Source organism: Bos indicus, chromosome 5 (genome assembly GCF_029378745.1).
Source record: "Bos indicus isolate NIAB-ARS_2022 breed Sahiwal x Tharparkar chromosome 5, NIAB-ARS_B.indTharparkar_mat_pri_1.0, whole genome shotgun sequence".
Taxonomy (NCBI): domain Eukaryota; kingdom Metazoa; phylum Chordata; class Mammalia; order Artiodactyla; family Bovidae; genus Bos; species Bos indicus.
The window spans coordinates 68523147-68539814 of NC_091764.1; the positions used below are offsets into that span (position 1 = coordinate 68523147).

Below are 16668 nucleotides of genomic sequence, written 5' to 3' on the forward strand. Positions count from 1 at the left end.
GGACTTTTGCTCAATATTGCTCCCTGGTACACGGTGCTGTGAAGTCCACTCAAGCACACAAACTCACGGCAAGAGACTCTTTGCAGAAACGGTGAACCACAGGTACATGGTGTTACACTAGCCAACTATTTTGGCATCAACCTCAAAGAATGATCTAACTCTTTCAGTATCTTTACTCTCTGAAACCATGTCTCTACCCTTTGGTCAGGGCTGCATACTTTCTTGTTCAAATACCACTTTAAAAAAAAAAAAAAAAAGGAGCCCAAAGGCTTTAAGTCCAACTTGGAGTTCAAACTAAAACTATCCTCAGGTAGTTAAAATAACCTGACTACCTTTCTTTATCAGCTTATTTGAAATGGTGTTTCTGATGTCCACTGGCACAGAGTTCTCTTTCACTACTCTGTTTTTCACAGAATACGTGTTAAATTCCAAAAAAAAAAAAAGGGGGGGGGTAGGGGAGAAGCCCAAAGGACAAACAAGAATTGTTTATTTTAGAAACCCACCATCCAGAGATAATCACTGATGATATAATAGTATATATGATAAATTTGCTGTATTTTTCTATATATATATGTTTAAATCAAAAATACATTCATATTATACACACTGTTGGCATCCTGCTTTTGCATTTTGTAAAATATCAAAAGACTTTCTTATCAGTATTCTACAAAGTTATTTTTAACAGCTACTTATATTTTCCTCACCTATATGCAGGTCAGGAGGCAACAGTTAGAAATGGACATGGAACAACAGACTGGTTCCAAACAGGAAAAGGAGTACGTCAAGGCTGTATACTGTCACCCTGCTTATTTAACTTATATGCAGAGTACATCATGAGAAACGCTGGGCTGGAAGAAGCTCAAGCTGGAATCAAGACTGCCAGGAGAAATATCAATAACCTCAGATATGCAGATGACACCACCCTTATGGCAGAAAGTGAAGAAGAACTAAAGAGCCTCTTGATGAAAGTGAAAGAGGAGAGTGAAAAAGTTGGCTTAAAGCTCAACATTCAGAAAATGAAGATCATGGCATCTGGTCCCATCACTTCATGGGAAATAGACGGGAAAACAGTGTAAACAGTGTCAGACTTTATTTTTCTGGGCTCCAAAATCACTGCAGATGGTGACTGCAGCCATGAAATTAAAAGTCGTTTACTCCTTGAAAGGAAAGTTATGATCAACCTAGATAGCATATTGAAAAGCAGACATTACTTTGCCAACAAAGGTCCGTCTAGTCAAGGCTATGGTTTTTCCAGTGGTCATGTATGGATGCGAGAGTTGGACTGTGAAGAAAGCTGAGCGCTGAAGAATTGATGCTTTTGAACTGTGGTGTTGGAGAAGACTCTTGAGAGTCCCTTGGACTGCAAGGAGATCCAACCAGTCCATTCTAAAGGAGATCAGCCCTGGGTGTTCTTTGGAAGGAATGATGCTAAAGCTGAAACTCCAGTACTTTGGCCACCTCATGTGAACAGTTGACTCACTGGAAAAGACTCTGATGCTGGGAGGGATTGGGGGCAGGAGGAGAAGGGGACAACAGAGGATGAGATGGCTAGATGGCATCACCGACTCGATGGACATGCTGCTGCTGCTGCGTCACTTCAGTTGTCTCCGACTCTGTGCGACCCCATAGATGGCAACCCAGCAGTCTCCCCCATCCCTGGGATTCTCCAGGCAAGAACACTGGAGTGGGTTGCCATTTCCTTCTCCAATGCATGAAAGTGAAAATGGAAAGTGAAGTCGCTCAGTCATGTCTGACCCTCAGCGACCCCATGGACTGCAGCCTTCCAGTCTCCTCCATCCATGGGATTTTCCAGGCAAGAGTACTGGAGTGGGGTGCCATTGCCTTCTACTCCATGGACATGAGTTTGAGTGAACTCCGGAAGTTGGTGATGGACAGGGAGGCCTGGCGTGCTGCGATCCATGGGATCGCAAAGAGTCGGACACGACTGAGCGACTGAACTGAACTGAACTGAACTATATTTTCCTCTTTCTAAAACTCTCAGGGGCTCTAAAATTTATTTTTCCTACTTTATCCCCCTCCACGGTTTCCCAACAGGAACACGACTAAAAGGCAATAGTCTTCATTCATTAACACACCCTAAACAACTTCCAGAAAACGAACATTCTGCTGTATTCATAGAAGTGATTTCATTTATATTTTATATTGTTAGATGATCGTGGATACAATACTGGATCTACCCCACCAAGCTCCAAGGCAGGGCCAGGGTGCCACCAAGTCCATGGTGTGTCTCTCCCATGATCCATCACATATAATTCAAAATGGACTTTCCCCTCAATAATTCAAAATGATAATAACTCCAAACAAATTAAGAGTCATAACAAGCTGTGACTTTTCCTAGAAAGACCATCTCGTTGTTTCTTTAAAGACTACAAAATAGTAACAGATGGCCAACAGGCAACAACATATTAGAGAGATGCAGATCAAAACCACAATGAAGTATCATTTCAAACTGGTCAGAATGGCCACCATCAAAGAGTCTAAAAATAATAAATGTTGAAGAGGGTGTGCAGAAAAGCGAAGCCTCCTACAGTGTTTTGTTGTTGTTGTTGTTGTTATTGTTTTGTGGGAATGTAAATTGGTGCAGTCACTATGGAAAATACTATGGAGGTTCCTTAAAAAGAACTAAAAATAGAGTTACCATATGATCTAGCAGTCTCACTCCTGGGCATAATATCCAGAAAATATGAAAATTCTAACTCACCTCAGTGTTCATAGCAGTACTATTTACAATAGCCAAGACACGGAAGCAACCTAAATGTTCATGGACAGATTAATGGATATTATTCAATGATGAATGTAATAAAAAGAAAGGATGCCATTTGCAGGAACACGGATGGACCTAGAGATTATACTGAGTGAAGTCAGTCAGAGAAAAACAAACATATGTATGACTATACGTGGAATCTTAAAAAATAATACAAGTGAATCTATAAACAAAGCAGAAGCAGACTCACAATCATAGAAAACAAGCACATGGTTACCAAAGGGGAAGGGAGGGAGGGGAAGTGATAAATTAGAAGTATGAGGTTAACAGATACAAACCACTATACATAAAACAGATAAGCCACAAGGACCTACTATTTAGCACAGGAAACTATATTCAATATCTTGTAATAACCTATAATGGAAAATAATTGAGATATATATACACATATAAAAAATGACAAAACATGATTTAAATGTTTTTGTGTTTTTGGTGCCCCTCACTAATGCTCAACCACATGCTTGTGTGTGTGCTTAGTCGCTCAGTCGTGTCCAACTCTTTGCGACCCCGTGTACTGCAGCCCGCCAGGCTCCTCTGTCCATGGGGATTCTCCAGGCAAGAATACCAGAGTGGGTTGCCATGTTCTTCTCCAGGGGATCTTCCTGACCCAGGAATCAAACCCAGGTCTCCGGCACTGCAGGCACATTCTTCACCATCTGAGTCACCAGGGAAGCAAGACTGTCTATTAAGCACTGCCCCCAGAGACTGAGGAAAGAATAGGCTTTTTTCCAAGGAACAATATGAGTTTAAACTCAGATGATAAAATCTATGCATAATCAAAATCTCAGACTTGAATACACAGATTTCAGTCTAACACATTTTGAAAGGGACAATATTAACTGCTTGTTCAAAGTTGTATTATTCACGTGGAATCACTGGCAAATGCTTTATGCCATGTTTGAAACTATACAAAGCTTCCTGAGATATTTGGCATGCTTTCATTAGATGAATAAACTGATAACATGATTTGCATTGGGTGGTTTTATGGGGAAATTTCAAGTGACTTATTCAGCAAATCTTCACACTTCAGTTAAGAGAGATGATTTGCTTGCAAAAAATTAAATGTGAAGAAGTGTCAACACACTAAGGATACTGACAGTAGTTAAGAGGTTGGCCTCCGAAGTCAAACTTTGTTGTTGTTGTTTAGTCAGTAAGTGGTGTCTCTTTTTTGACCCCCTGGACTGTAGCCCACTAGGCTTCTCTGTCCATGGGATTTCCCAGGCAAGAATACTGAAGTGGGTTGCCATTTCTTCCTCCAGGGCATCTTCTCAACCCAGGCTGGCACTGAACCCGCATGTCCTGCATTGCAGGAGGATTTTTTACAACTGACCCACCAGGGAAACCCTGGTTTTGGTTAAATTCTGACTTTCACTAGCTATGGGACTTATGCCTCTATTCCTCAGCTTCTTCAAGGTAAAAATATCTCCTTCACATGTTACTGTGAAGATTAAGTACTTTACTACATGTAATATGCATAGAAAAGTGTATTGAGTCTTCAATAAATATTAGCTAGTTATCATCATCATTACTCAGAGTATCATTATTACTCTACACTTTTTATAAAGGGTTCATAACCTAACTTTCTACCTCTTTCTCCCCATAATTAGGAATATACCAGTTATACATTGCTACATTAAACCCCTGCCTTATAATTTTCAGATCAACTGTTTTGTTTCAACTTTCTCTAAAAAGTCAACTGAAGTTTTTAATATTTACATTTTGTACACTGTCCTCATCCTACTTTTTATTAAACTGCCAGCATGCTATAAAATATTATATAATGACTAGTATATACAGAGACCAGATGGTACATATTATAGATACTGAACAACACAGGTCTTCAGGAAACCACAATCTCCTAAAAGAAAAAAAGAAAATGAAACCTGGAATAGGAAGTAGCTCTAATCCTGTTGTTAAATTTAAATATCACATCTAATGTATGTTTTTACTTCTAAAAAGATATCTAAGTAACATTTTTATAATTTACAAATAAAACAAACAACCTTAAACCATCACTGTAAGGTTCATTCTAGATTAGAGGACTAAGCCTGCTCAACCAGAGCAAGAAATACTCCAAAGAATCCGTCATGAGTTTGCCTGGGGTTATTCTGAAACCCACAATCCAGAAATAACAGACAAGAATTTTCTGACTTTTCTTTTTCCAAGAGTACTAGAATGTCACCATAAAAATTCTTTGTTTGTTACGTAAAAGATAGAGGAAACACATAAAGTGAAGCAAGGAGGCCAGGCTTTGGACTCTGGTTGCTGCTGCTGCTGCTGCTAAGTCGCTTCAGTCGTGTCCGTCTCTGTGTGACCCCATAGACGGCAGCCTGCCAGGCTCCGCCATCCCTGGGATTCTCCAGGCAAGAACACTGGAGTGGGTTGCCATTTCCTTCTCCAATGCATGAAAGTGAAACGGCAAAGTGAAGTTGCTCAGTTGTGTCCGACTCTTCGCGACCCCATGGACTGCAGCCTACCAGGCTCCTCCATCCATGGGATTTTCTAGGCAAGAGTACTGGAGTGGGGTGCCATTACCTTCTCCATTGGACTCTGGTACTACCTGTTAATTTTGCTTTCTTGATCATAGATATGACAGTCTGCTTAAAATCCCAGGAGAATACACTGGCTAACAATGAAAAAGATTTTTCTCCACTAAATGTTGGCCTTATTACCTTCCTATACTATTTATTTATACCTTACCAGGAATATGAATAGCTTATCAAAAAGCCACTCTTGAACTAAAAAAAAAAACCAAAAAGACACTTCTTCAAAGAACTAGTCAGGGACTTCCCTGGCAGTTCAGTGGTTAGAACTTCATGCTTTCAGTGCAAGGGGCGCAGGTTCAATCCCTGGTCTGGGACCTAAGATCCTGAAAGACGTATGGCATGGCCAGAAAAAAAAAAAAGAACTAGAGTCTAATCCATACGTCCTACAAAATATTTCAAAACTTAAACCCAAAAGAAAGGAGAACACTCACTCATTCTTTAGAACAGGGGTCCCCAACCTCTGGGATCTAATACCTGATAATCTGAGTGTAGCTGATATAGTTAATAATAGAAATAAAGTACACAATAAATGTAATGCACTTGAATCATCCCCAAACCACCCCCACCCCATCCCCGATCTGTGGAAAAACTGTCTTCCACAAAACTGGTCCCTGGAGCCAAAAAGGCTGGGGACCTTCTGCTAAGACAACAAAACCACTGAAAGCAAAAAGAAGAGACTTCGTTGGTATGTACTTGTGTAATCTTTTCTGAAAACCTAGGAGATAGACATGTTCATACACCACAGCTCAGGAAACTGAGTCTCAGAGAGGTTAAGTAATATGCCCAAGTTATAAAGTAAAATAAAGAGTCTGGAAAATCCCAGGGACCGGGGAGCCTGGTGGGCTGCCGTCTATGGGGTCACACAGAGTCGGACCCGACTGAAGCGACTTAGCAGCAGCAGCAGGCTTCCCTGCCGGCTCAGTGCTAAAGACTCTACCTGCCAATGCAGGAGACATGGGTTCAATCCCTGATTCGGGAAGATTCCACATTCTGAGAAGCAATTAAGCCCACGGGCGGCAACTACTGAGCCTGTGCTCTGGAGCCCGCATGACGCAACTACTGAACCCTGTGCACCGAGAGCCTCTGCTCTGCAACAAGGGAGTATCCTCGGCTCTCTGCAACTAGAGAAAGCCTGCGCAGCAATGAAGCCCCAGCACAGCCAAAAATAAACAAATACATAAATATTTTTAAAACAAATAAAGGCACAGGACTCAAATTCACAACTTTCGAACCAGCTAACGATAAAGAAGAAATGACAGGCATCCCCCGTACAGCAGTGGGAGTGGTCAGAGATGAGGAATACAGAACCAAGGCCTGCTAGCGCTTCCTCCCAAGTCCACTCATGCCCAGCACTGGATGGATTAACTGGATTCAAGCTCTCTTTGAACACAATTGATGGCTCAGGAATGGAAACAGCTTCTTCCCATGTCTCACTCCCTAATTCACAAGTAAATTATCTTGTCTTACTCAATAAACAAGCAGTTACTGAAGACCCAGAAATGTAATCATACCATAAATTGACCATTTTTTAAGTGCCACACTCCAGTATTCTTGCCTGGAGAAATCCATGGACAGAGGAACCTGATTAGCTACAGTCCATAGGGTCGCAAAGGGTCAGACACTTAAAAGTGCTATATAAGATAGTGTAAAAGAGGATATTTATATCTTTAATATCTGCCCCTCAAATGCACTTGGTTTACAGTAATTGCACTTACTTATATGAAGTTCAGTTGCCTTTTACTAGTCTGTGAACTCTTGATACAAAATTCTATATATTCCCCACTTGTTGTTTAGTCGCTAAATCGTGTCTGACTCTTCTGCAACATCATGGACTGTAGCCTGCCAGGCTCTACTGTCCATGGGATTTTTCAGGCAAGAATACTGGAGTGGGTGGCCATTTCCTCCTCCAAGGTATCTTCCCCAATCAGCCTGTGTTGCCTGCATTGGCAGGCAGATTCTTTACCACTGAGCCACCAGAAAGCCCCATTCAGTATTACGTAGGTGGCGTCCACTAAAAATGTTAAAAGGAGCAAAAGAAACGATGATGAGTTGAACCTTAAATAACAAGTAAGAGTTAGAGAGATGGGAAAAAAGAGGGGAAAGTGCATTCTTACAAGGTGGCTGGTAACCAGGCAGACATCCTGGGGAAATGAACAGGCAGGTCAGAGCAGAAGATCCACATCATCAAGCAGCAAAAACGGTAAAACGAAGACGTGGAATTCCTTTCCGGGGGTTAGGATTTCGTTTTCTGAATTAGGCTGATTTGTTTTTAAACATTTATTTTAATGCAGGAGAATTCTGTGTTTAAATTAAACCTGATGTGAAACCCCACTATATTGATAGAAAACAGGTACTCTGTAGCCCCACTCAGTCCCCACCTTATCTGACTTGAGAAGACTCCAAAGACCCTCCTTGGACCACAATCTGAAAAACCCTGAGTTAGAAAAATGTCTGGAAGCACAGATGCCAAAGGGCTCAGAGCACTGACCTCTGGGTTGGCCTAGGCTGGGGAACATAGTACGGAGGGACTTGAAGTAATATTTTCACTTTTTAAATCTCACATTTTTTATATTATTTGAACTGTTGTTTATATTGAGCACTTTTTACTTTCTAGACTTTAAAAATAAATAAGACACCATCGCTCTAAAAAAAGCATTTTTTAATGGTTCAATTTCTTCAAGTGGATTGCTACATTTTAATGAATTACTTACTTATAATTGCAGGATACTTTTTAAACTAAATTACATCGCAATGAAAATGAACATCTCTGTGCATAAGACTTTCCCATATTTAGAATGATTTGCTTAGGACAAATTTATACAAGTTAATGGTTTCCATCTAAGTTCTATAATACATGGCTTAAAATAAGACTCTCTAGAACATAAAAAAAATATAAAATTCAGTGAGTATTTTTAAATGCCATTCTACAGTAGCAAGATTTTGATTCCAGCATTCATGATTAAGATACATAAAATCTAATCTATCAAACTAATCAGCAAAGTTTCCACAACTCGAAAAACGTATTAAAGAGAAATCTGAAACAGAACTTGAAAGCGCTCTACCTTTCATGAATTTTTCATAACTTCTCTTGCCACTTATCAAAACCATACACTGAAAGAATCTCTCTTCACAGTTGGGTTTCACAATCTAATTCTGTGAAGTCACAGTCCTGTGACAGTACAATCATTCTCTGGCAACAAACTAACATCATTAAATTCTTATTTGGAAGTTCTATGGAGTATAAGGATGTTCTATTTTTACTTCTAAGATCAAAATCTATTTTGTGTTGCCTCTCCATTAAGCTCCTATGATTGATACATCTTGACCGAATTTACTCTCGTTTCCAGCCATCTTTATAAAACTACCTTTTGGTGAGGGCTCAGAGAATGCCTGTCTCTGTTCAAACAAAATATAAAGGGTTGCTAGATTGCCTCTGCCTGTGAACAATCGGTTAATGCTCTATACTCCTTGGAAGGTGAAACCCCAAAGTCAGGAAGTGTGTTGTTTTTTTTCTTATCTCAATTACTGTTGTAATATAGCATAAGAGTACTTTTTACTAAATTATCTTTTAAATAAGTGAATGGGGTTCCATCACTAAGGTTTCTAACTGGGCAAAAAGAATTTCTAAATACCCCCTTTTCTTTTTTCCAAAAGCAAGGATTGCTAGACATCAAGGTCATTCGTAGTAATATGTAAAAGTTCTAAAAGCAAGGATGGCTAGAAAAATCCAGGTCATTTCTACTACTATGTGACAGTTCTAATTTTAAGCGTATTCAGACTCTATCAGCAAAGATTTGCTTAGTCCCTGCCGGGCACAGGGCGCTATGCTTCTGTGTGAACAAGACAGAAGAAGATCTGCTCTCATGGGCCTCTCTCTCTTGGTGCAAAGATATGTTTGTAAACCACAAATCTTTATGAAATGAGAAGTTCCAATATCAAAAACAGAAATATGCTTTAGAAGAAAGAGACTGGAACCAGATTTTGGAATACCTGTCAAGGCCAAGGAAGGTGGCATTTATGTTTGAATAAAGGAAACCTAGGTATTCAAAGGGATCCTTAGAAAATATTAATCTATGCAGGTGCTAAAACTTTTGGGTGACTTCTCATTTCTTATAAGAGAAATCCATAATCTTTAAAAGAAAGTCTTGAAAAGGGTAACTAAATCTTGCATCATCATCCCCACCTACCCAAGATCTTGGGTTGTGGTCACACTGCACTTCTGTTTCCTCTGTTGTAGGGATTTTCAAACTTTTATACACTGTCATTTACTAAAGTATCAATATATGACACATTTATTTTTTATTTTATTTCTTTTTAAAAACATGCAGGTCACAACCACTAAACTGATTTTATAATCTCTTGGTCAGTGCTTAAGTACTGCAGTTTGAAAAACAGTACTTTAGCATATACCACACTCTCTCTCGAGCTTCCCAGGTAGTACTAGTGGTAAAGAACCCACCTGCCAATGCAGGAAATGCAGGAGACACGGGTTTGATCCCTGGGCCCTGAAGATCCCCTGGAGGAGGGCATGGCAACCCACTCCAGTATTCTTGCCTGGAGAATCCCATGGACAGAGTAGCCTGCTGGGGTTTTATAGTCCATGGGGTCGCAAAGAGTCAGACACAACTGAAGCAACTTAGCACACATGCACACTCTCTCTCTCACTTCTAGGCCTTTCCATGCATTCTTTCTGTCTGTAACATTCTTGCTCATCCTGTTTCCTTTTCTCTGGCTACTTCCTATTCTACTTTGTGACCTGAGCTCATAAACATCACTTCCCTGACCCTCTTGGATTAGTTATCTGTCTTCTGTGTTCCTAATACTCCATGCTTTCTAATGTTCATTAAGCTTTACTGTAATTGTACATAGCCTGTCTTTCTAAGTGGCAACCCACTCCAGTACTCTTGCCTGGAAAATCCCATGGATGGAGAACTCCGGTAGGTTACAGTCCATGGGGTTGCAAAGAGTCGGACAAGACTGAGCAACGTCACTTTCACTTTGTCTTTCTAAGATGTAAATCCCATGAGCATCAGGACCCATTCTTGTTCATTGCCGAATCCTGAGAGCCACACCCAGTGCCTGCTACAGATTAGGCCCTCAATCAATGTTTGAGGAGTAAAACAAGTGAGGAAATGGACTTGAATAATCTATATGTTAATATTTAACCACATGATGAAATGAGCACCCACTTAAAAACTGTTAAAAAGTTTAGCTAGTTCCAAGGAAAATATATGCTCAGTTCCAACTGTATAAATGGTGATTAGGCTCCTAAGCTAGCCTGCAAAATACTATTACCCCCCCACACACTTAACTGATAAGAGGACAGCTGCTTATTTCCCTCTCTGCCAGGACAACAGAACTTTCACTCCTCTAAGTAGGAGAAAACAGGATTAAAGGGACACTTTGCTTTCTCCCTATTTTATCAGTTAGTTCCTTCTAGAGCAAAGTGGACTTCCCTGGTGGCTCAAACGGTAAAGAGTACGCCTACAATGCAGTAGACCCAAGTTCGATCCCTGGGTCAGGAAGATCCTCTGGAGAAGGAAATGGCAACCCATTCCAGTACTCTTGCCTTGAAAATCCCATGGACAGAGGGGCGTGGTAGGCTACAGTCCATGAGGTCACCAAGAGTCAGACATGACTGAGCAACTTCACTTCACTCCTTAGAGCAAAGTGACTTAGCTAATGGCTGAGATGAGATTAGACAGCTAGTGGGAAGCTGCGGTATAGCACATGGAGCTCAGATCTGTGATAACCTAGAGGGTTGGGATGGGGATCGGGGAGGAAGATTCAAGAGGGAGGTGATATATGTATTCGTATAGCTGATTCACTTTGTTGTACGGCAGAAACTAATACAACATTGTAAAGCAATTATACTCCAATAAAAAAAATAATAAATGAGAAAAAAATGAATAAAGGTCAATATTCCAGACAGGCCCCACCCCTGAGCTCTCACTGGTTCTTGAATCTGTCTGTCTTCAAGAAGAGAAAGTTTTCCTTTCCCTTCCAAATCCTATGAGGAAATCTTTCTGAGACAGGGCTTTCTGTACCTGCAGGAGAGACCTGCAGTTTTTTAGGTGCTAGACAATAATCCGGGCAGATAAAGCAAGAAGGAACACAGTAAATATGAATCTAAGCTAAACTCTCCAAACCAGCTTTACCAGAAATGAAAATTAAACTGTATTTTTATAGTACTATAATTCTCACCTGGCTTCATGAATCTGACCTCAATCTGCAAAATCGGGAGACAGAAGAGATGTAATCAGGAATAGTAACAACAGTCATCCTAGTCTGATTCCTGGGTCCCAGGAGAACAGCAACATACAGGAGCAACGTGGGACGAAAGGGAAGGGAATGGCATGAAAGCTAAGGTTTCTTCCACTTCTCCTTTCGAATTTTTCTTGGGCAAAAATGACTAAACAAGTTGAATCTATCTTTGAATACTACAACCTTCCGTTCCAAATTTTCATTCTTGCTTCTCTTTTCTCTTCTTCCAAATCCCCTTATGCTGCCCGAAGATCTTCATTTTCAACACCCACACTTCTAGAAACAAGCAAATTTTTCTGAAACCTCCAAAATGTTCCTTTGAGCCCATACCACTAACCTCTCCTCTCCCTCCTCACACCAAAACTCCCACTTTCTCAGTGCAGCTGATTAGCAGGAAAGCAATCTGACTAAATCCATTCACATTAAGATAAAATAACTGACAGTCCTAGCTTTTAAACCCTCCTAGAAATACATCTGGGCTTCCCTGGGGGCTTAGCAGTAAAGAATCTGCCTCCAATGACTCAATCCCTGGGTCAGGAAGATTTCCTGGAGAAGGGAAGGACAACCCACTCCAGTATTCTTGCCTGGGAAATCCCATGGACGCAGGAGCCTGGCAGGCTACAGTCCATCGTGTCACAAGAGTTGAACATGACTTAGTGACTAAACCACCACCACCAGAGATACATATATGTTTTATTTTATACACACATACATTTTTAAGCTATAGACATCTAACCACAGTAATTTCAGAGAAAAGATGAGGGGTGCCTAAATTTGCCCTAAAGGAGTCAGGTCTGCTCTGACCAGCTTTCCCAAAGATCATGTCCCCAAAGCTGTTCCCACATTTTCCCCAACTTTCAGTCCTTGCTGCTGCTGCTGCTAAGTCACTTCAGTCATGTCCGATTCTGTGTGACCCCATAGACAGCAGCCCACTAGGCTCCCCCGTCCCTGGGATTCTCCAGGCAAGAACACTGGAGTGGGTTGCCATTTCCTTCTTCATTTCAGTCCTTAAGTGACACTAAAAACCCAAGAGGACAGAGAAAGCCAACTTGAGAAAGCATCTATAGCTACAGGATACTTATTCATTGATTGGGCAAGTCAATGACAATCAACATTAGATTGGATAGGTTATACTTTAAGTATATTTGATAATCATTCCATTAGGTAAAACAAAAACATTCACTCAGGTTATATATTGCAATTATTGCCTCATTCTACTAATGAGGTCAATGAGGCATAACGGGGTTAAATAACATTCCCATTGTTTAAAGTTCAGTAGTTGAAGAACAGGATGGATGGCTCTTCACACACTTTGAATAGGTTGTTGATACATTAATTCCACTTGAAAATCTTTAATTTTATTTTCCATAACATTTCTGAAATTTGATAGTATACTTTAGAACAGTCATATTAGAGTAAAAGAAAAATGACTTGAATTCCTGGGAGGCAAAATCATGTCTTTTTCAGGCGTTTTTGTAAGAAAGACCTAAGCCTGAGATTGAATTTGTGTGCACTCAGAAAAAAAAACACAAAAATAGGCCAAGTAGCGTTCATTCAGCTCCAAGTGGTTTCTTAACTTCAGCGCCATGAAAAATACTTATTTGCCACCCAAATAAGAATAGAGCTATAATAAAGATTACACAAACTGAGGATAATAAGATCTTTCACTTTGCCTGAGAGATATGTGAAATTTTAATTGAGGAATTAGTTTGTTATGAGTTTGTTTGTTATGAGTTTGCTTAGCTAGCCACCAAAATAAATTACTTGAAATTAAAGTGATAACAGGAACTTTTCAAACCGAGCATAGAATGTATGAAAATGCTAACTGGGTGTGGTCTCCCTTGCCTTTGGTCATGAACACACTTTTTGTGACTTTTCTCAAAATTCCAGAAAGGGTAAAGGGTCAGTAAGATTCCCAAGAAATGACAGGTTATTCAGAAAGACTGAAACAGCATTTATTCACCTCCCCCAAGTACAAGCATTGTGTTGCTTAGTATGGAGTTGTTTGGTTTTTCAGGCAGTGCTAGCCCCCTAAACCTAGAATTTTTAACATATAATTCAACAATAAAAAGACAAATAACCCAATTGAGATACGGGCAAAAGATATGAACAGACATTTCTCCAAAGCAGATATGTAAGTGGCCAATAAGCAAATGAAAAGACGCACGACATATTTAGCCATAAAAAACGCAAATTAACACTACTTTATTCCCACTAGAATGTCTATAATAAAAACTAGTAAATAGTCAATAACAAGTAGTGAGAACGTGGAGGAATTGGAACCCTCATACACTGTTTGATGAGAGTGTAAAATGGTGTGGCTACTCTGGAAAAGTTTGACGGTTTCTTAAAAGTTAAATATATAGACCCAAAACAATGGAAGTCATATGTCCACCTAGAAACTTGTGCACAAATGTTCACAGCAGCGTTATTTACAATGACCAAAAACTAGAAACATCCTTAATGTCCATTAACTGAAAACCAGTAAACTGTGATAATGTGGTACACTCATACACCGGACTATTATCCAGCCATAAACAAGAGTTAAGCACCGATGAATTCCACACGTGGATAAACCTTGAAAACATTATGCTATGTGAAGGAAGCCAGACACTAAAAGCCACATAAAGTACGATTCCATTTATATGAAATTTCCACAACAGTCAAATCCTTAGAGACAGAAAGATTAGTGGTTGCCAGGAGGTGGGATAAGAGGGAATGAGGAGTGACTGATAATGGTACAGGGTTTCATTCTGGGGTGATGAAAATATTCTGTACAGTGGTGATAGTTGCAAAACCTGGTGAAAACACTAAAGACCGTGCTTGAAAAGGATGGATTTTATGGTGTGTGAAGTATATCTCAATTTTTTTTAATTGTTCATTTACGGAAAGAAATTACATACACATGTAAAGTACCTACAAGTGTATTACATACATATACGTAATCTCTAAAAATCAACGTTTGGGTTTTTTTTTTTTTTAATTGAGCTATATTTCACATATATAAAGAGAGAAATGAAAGAACACGGTGACACGGAGCAACTGTGAGCCCTGAAGCCGTGGATCTGGGGTGTGCCCCAGTCCGCCTCGCAGCGTCCCCATCCTGCTCGCCTTCACCCATCACTCAGCCCCCACCCGCCGTCTGGTCCAGTGTCAGGGCCGGGGACTACCCACCGCGGCTGCCCGGCTCCGCGGCGGGCGCCCAGGGCCGGCCAGCCCTCCCGCTGAAGGTGGGGCAGCCGCGGCGGGCCGGGCTCGGGCGCTGTCTGCGGGCCCGGAGGGGATACGGAGCTTCGGGCCGGCCCCGCCGCTCCCCCTGCCCCGGCCTCCCCGCGTCCTGGCCGCGAGTCTCAAGCCCGTCGCCGCCGCACCTCCCTCCAGTACCTGGGATGCGCCCGAACCCGGCGCCGCGGCCAAAGCCGAGACTTTCCCTCCATATCACCTGCCCGGGAGCGCGGTGCAAGGAGAGGGACCTCGCCTCCTCAGACGCGACCAAGGAACCGGCACCAGGGCACGGAAGGGGAATTCACCTAGTCCCCCGGGCGGCGGCTGAGGCAGCTGCCCAGCGCCCGCGGCTCCTCTCGCGCGCCTCCTCGCGCCGTCCCGGCACGGAGCTGACAGCCCCGGAGCCGGCGCTCGCGGCCCGCTGGCTCCCGGCCGCCCACCCCGCCCCCGCGCGGCCGCCCCGCGCACGCGCAGCGGCGTCTGAGCCCGAGGGGAAGCGAGAACCTGGTGATGTGGCCGCGGGGGTGGCGACCTGCAGCGCCAGCGCCACCCAGTCCTAGACCCTTGGCTGCACCCTGACCGACGCGCTCCGGGAACCCGATCGAGCAGAGCAAAAGGGGAATCTTCATGGGAGCCTACTCAGTAGAGAAGGGCTGTGGCCTTCCTTGTTCGCCAGCCCACTCCATCCCCGTAGCCCTACTGCTCCCACCGCCCCACATCCACATCTCTGGCTGCTCCTTGGTCCTAACGCTCAAATTTATGACTCATGACTTCTGTTCTCAAGCTGGGAGCCTCCTGGTTGGCTGGCTTCGTGTTTTCTTCTCTCGCGGAGACTTGGATTTAAACTGCGCAGAATGGTCCAAGTTTGATCCTAGGCAGGAAAGAAGGGGATTGGCCCCCAAATGGGATAAGATTAGGGCAGGTCCCAGCAGTGGGAGAGTGGTGTTCAAAGCAAAGTGCATGGACCCAGGGGAGGTGGCTGGAATGCCAGACTTTTCAAACTTGCTCATGCTTGTTTTTAAATCTATGTAAAAAAGTAAGCTAGAGTTTGCAACGTAAAGCCAAGAATTCATTTACATTATTTAACAACTATCTTTTGAGCATCTTTTGCAGGTAATGGGTGAAGCCCTGGAGGTATTCCAGTGACCAGAACAAAGGTTTCTGTCCTCAGGCTCTGCTAAAAGAGAGACTGCCCTTTTAAAAATTACCCAGCACATGACACTTCCTCAAGTCAAAGCTTCCACCAAATCTTAAGTCACTCCAATGATTTAGTAGCAGATTTTCGGGTGCTAAGAGAGATCAGAGAGTATATTTACCCACTTTTTTTTTTCTTGAGGCGTGCTCTTTTTTTTGTTTTTTTAGTTGCAGCATGCAAATTCTTAGCTGCAGTATGTAGGATCTAGTTTATGGACCATGGACCAAACCTGGGTCTCCTGCATTGGGAGTGTGCAATCAGCCACTGGACCACCAGGGAAGTCTCTGCCATGAGAGTTTTGACCTTCACCTTCAGGATGAAGGGTACTTCTGTATCAGTTTTGGTCATCTGAGGTAATGCTTTTTATAATGGCCCATGCAAGTTTAAGGACAGGGAAGCCTGGGGTGCTGCAGTCCATGGGGTCGCAAAGAGTTGGATACGACTGAGTGACTGAACTGAACTGAACACGCAAGTGTTCTTCACCCCTAAACATTGGTTAGGAATGAAAGTATAATTGCAAGGAAGTGGAAAAACAGTGTTTCCACTGCATTTTCAAATGATTTTTGTTCTAAAGGTTTTGAATTGCATATCACCCCGAGGTAATTAACTCCTCTTGAAAGCTTTTGTCATTGTTGTTGTTGAAAGCTTGCTAG

General features: G+C 42.0%; 1 protein-coding gene across 6 annotated transcripts in view; it reads right to left on the bottom strand.

Moving 5' to 3' along the window:
• The window catches only part of SLC41A2 (solute carrier family 41 member 2), a 145200-nt gene extending 129976 nt beyond the window's left edge, over positions 1-15224 (bottom strand). For 4 of the 6 annotated variants that reach the window (XM_019961227.2, XM_019961220.2, XM_019961224.2 and 1 more), the window contains exon 1: positions 14980-15119. The gene's annotated coding sequence lies outside the window, so the exon portion shown is untranslated. The other 2 variants (XM_019961222.2, XM_019961228.2) reach the window with 2 other exon arrangements.
• Between the last annotated feature and the right edge of the window lie 1444 nt (positions 15225-16668).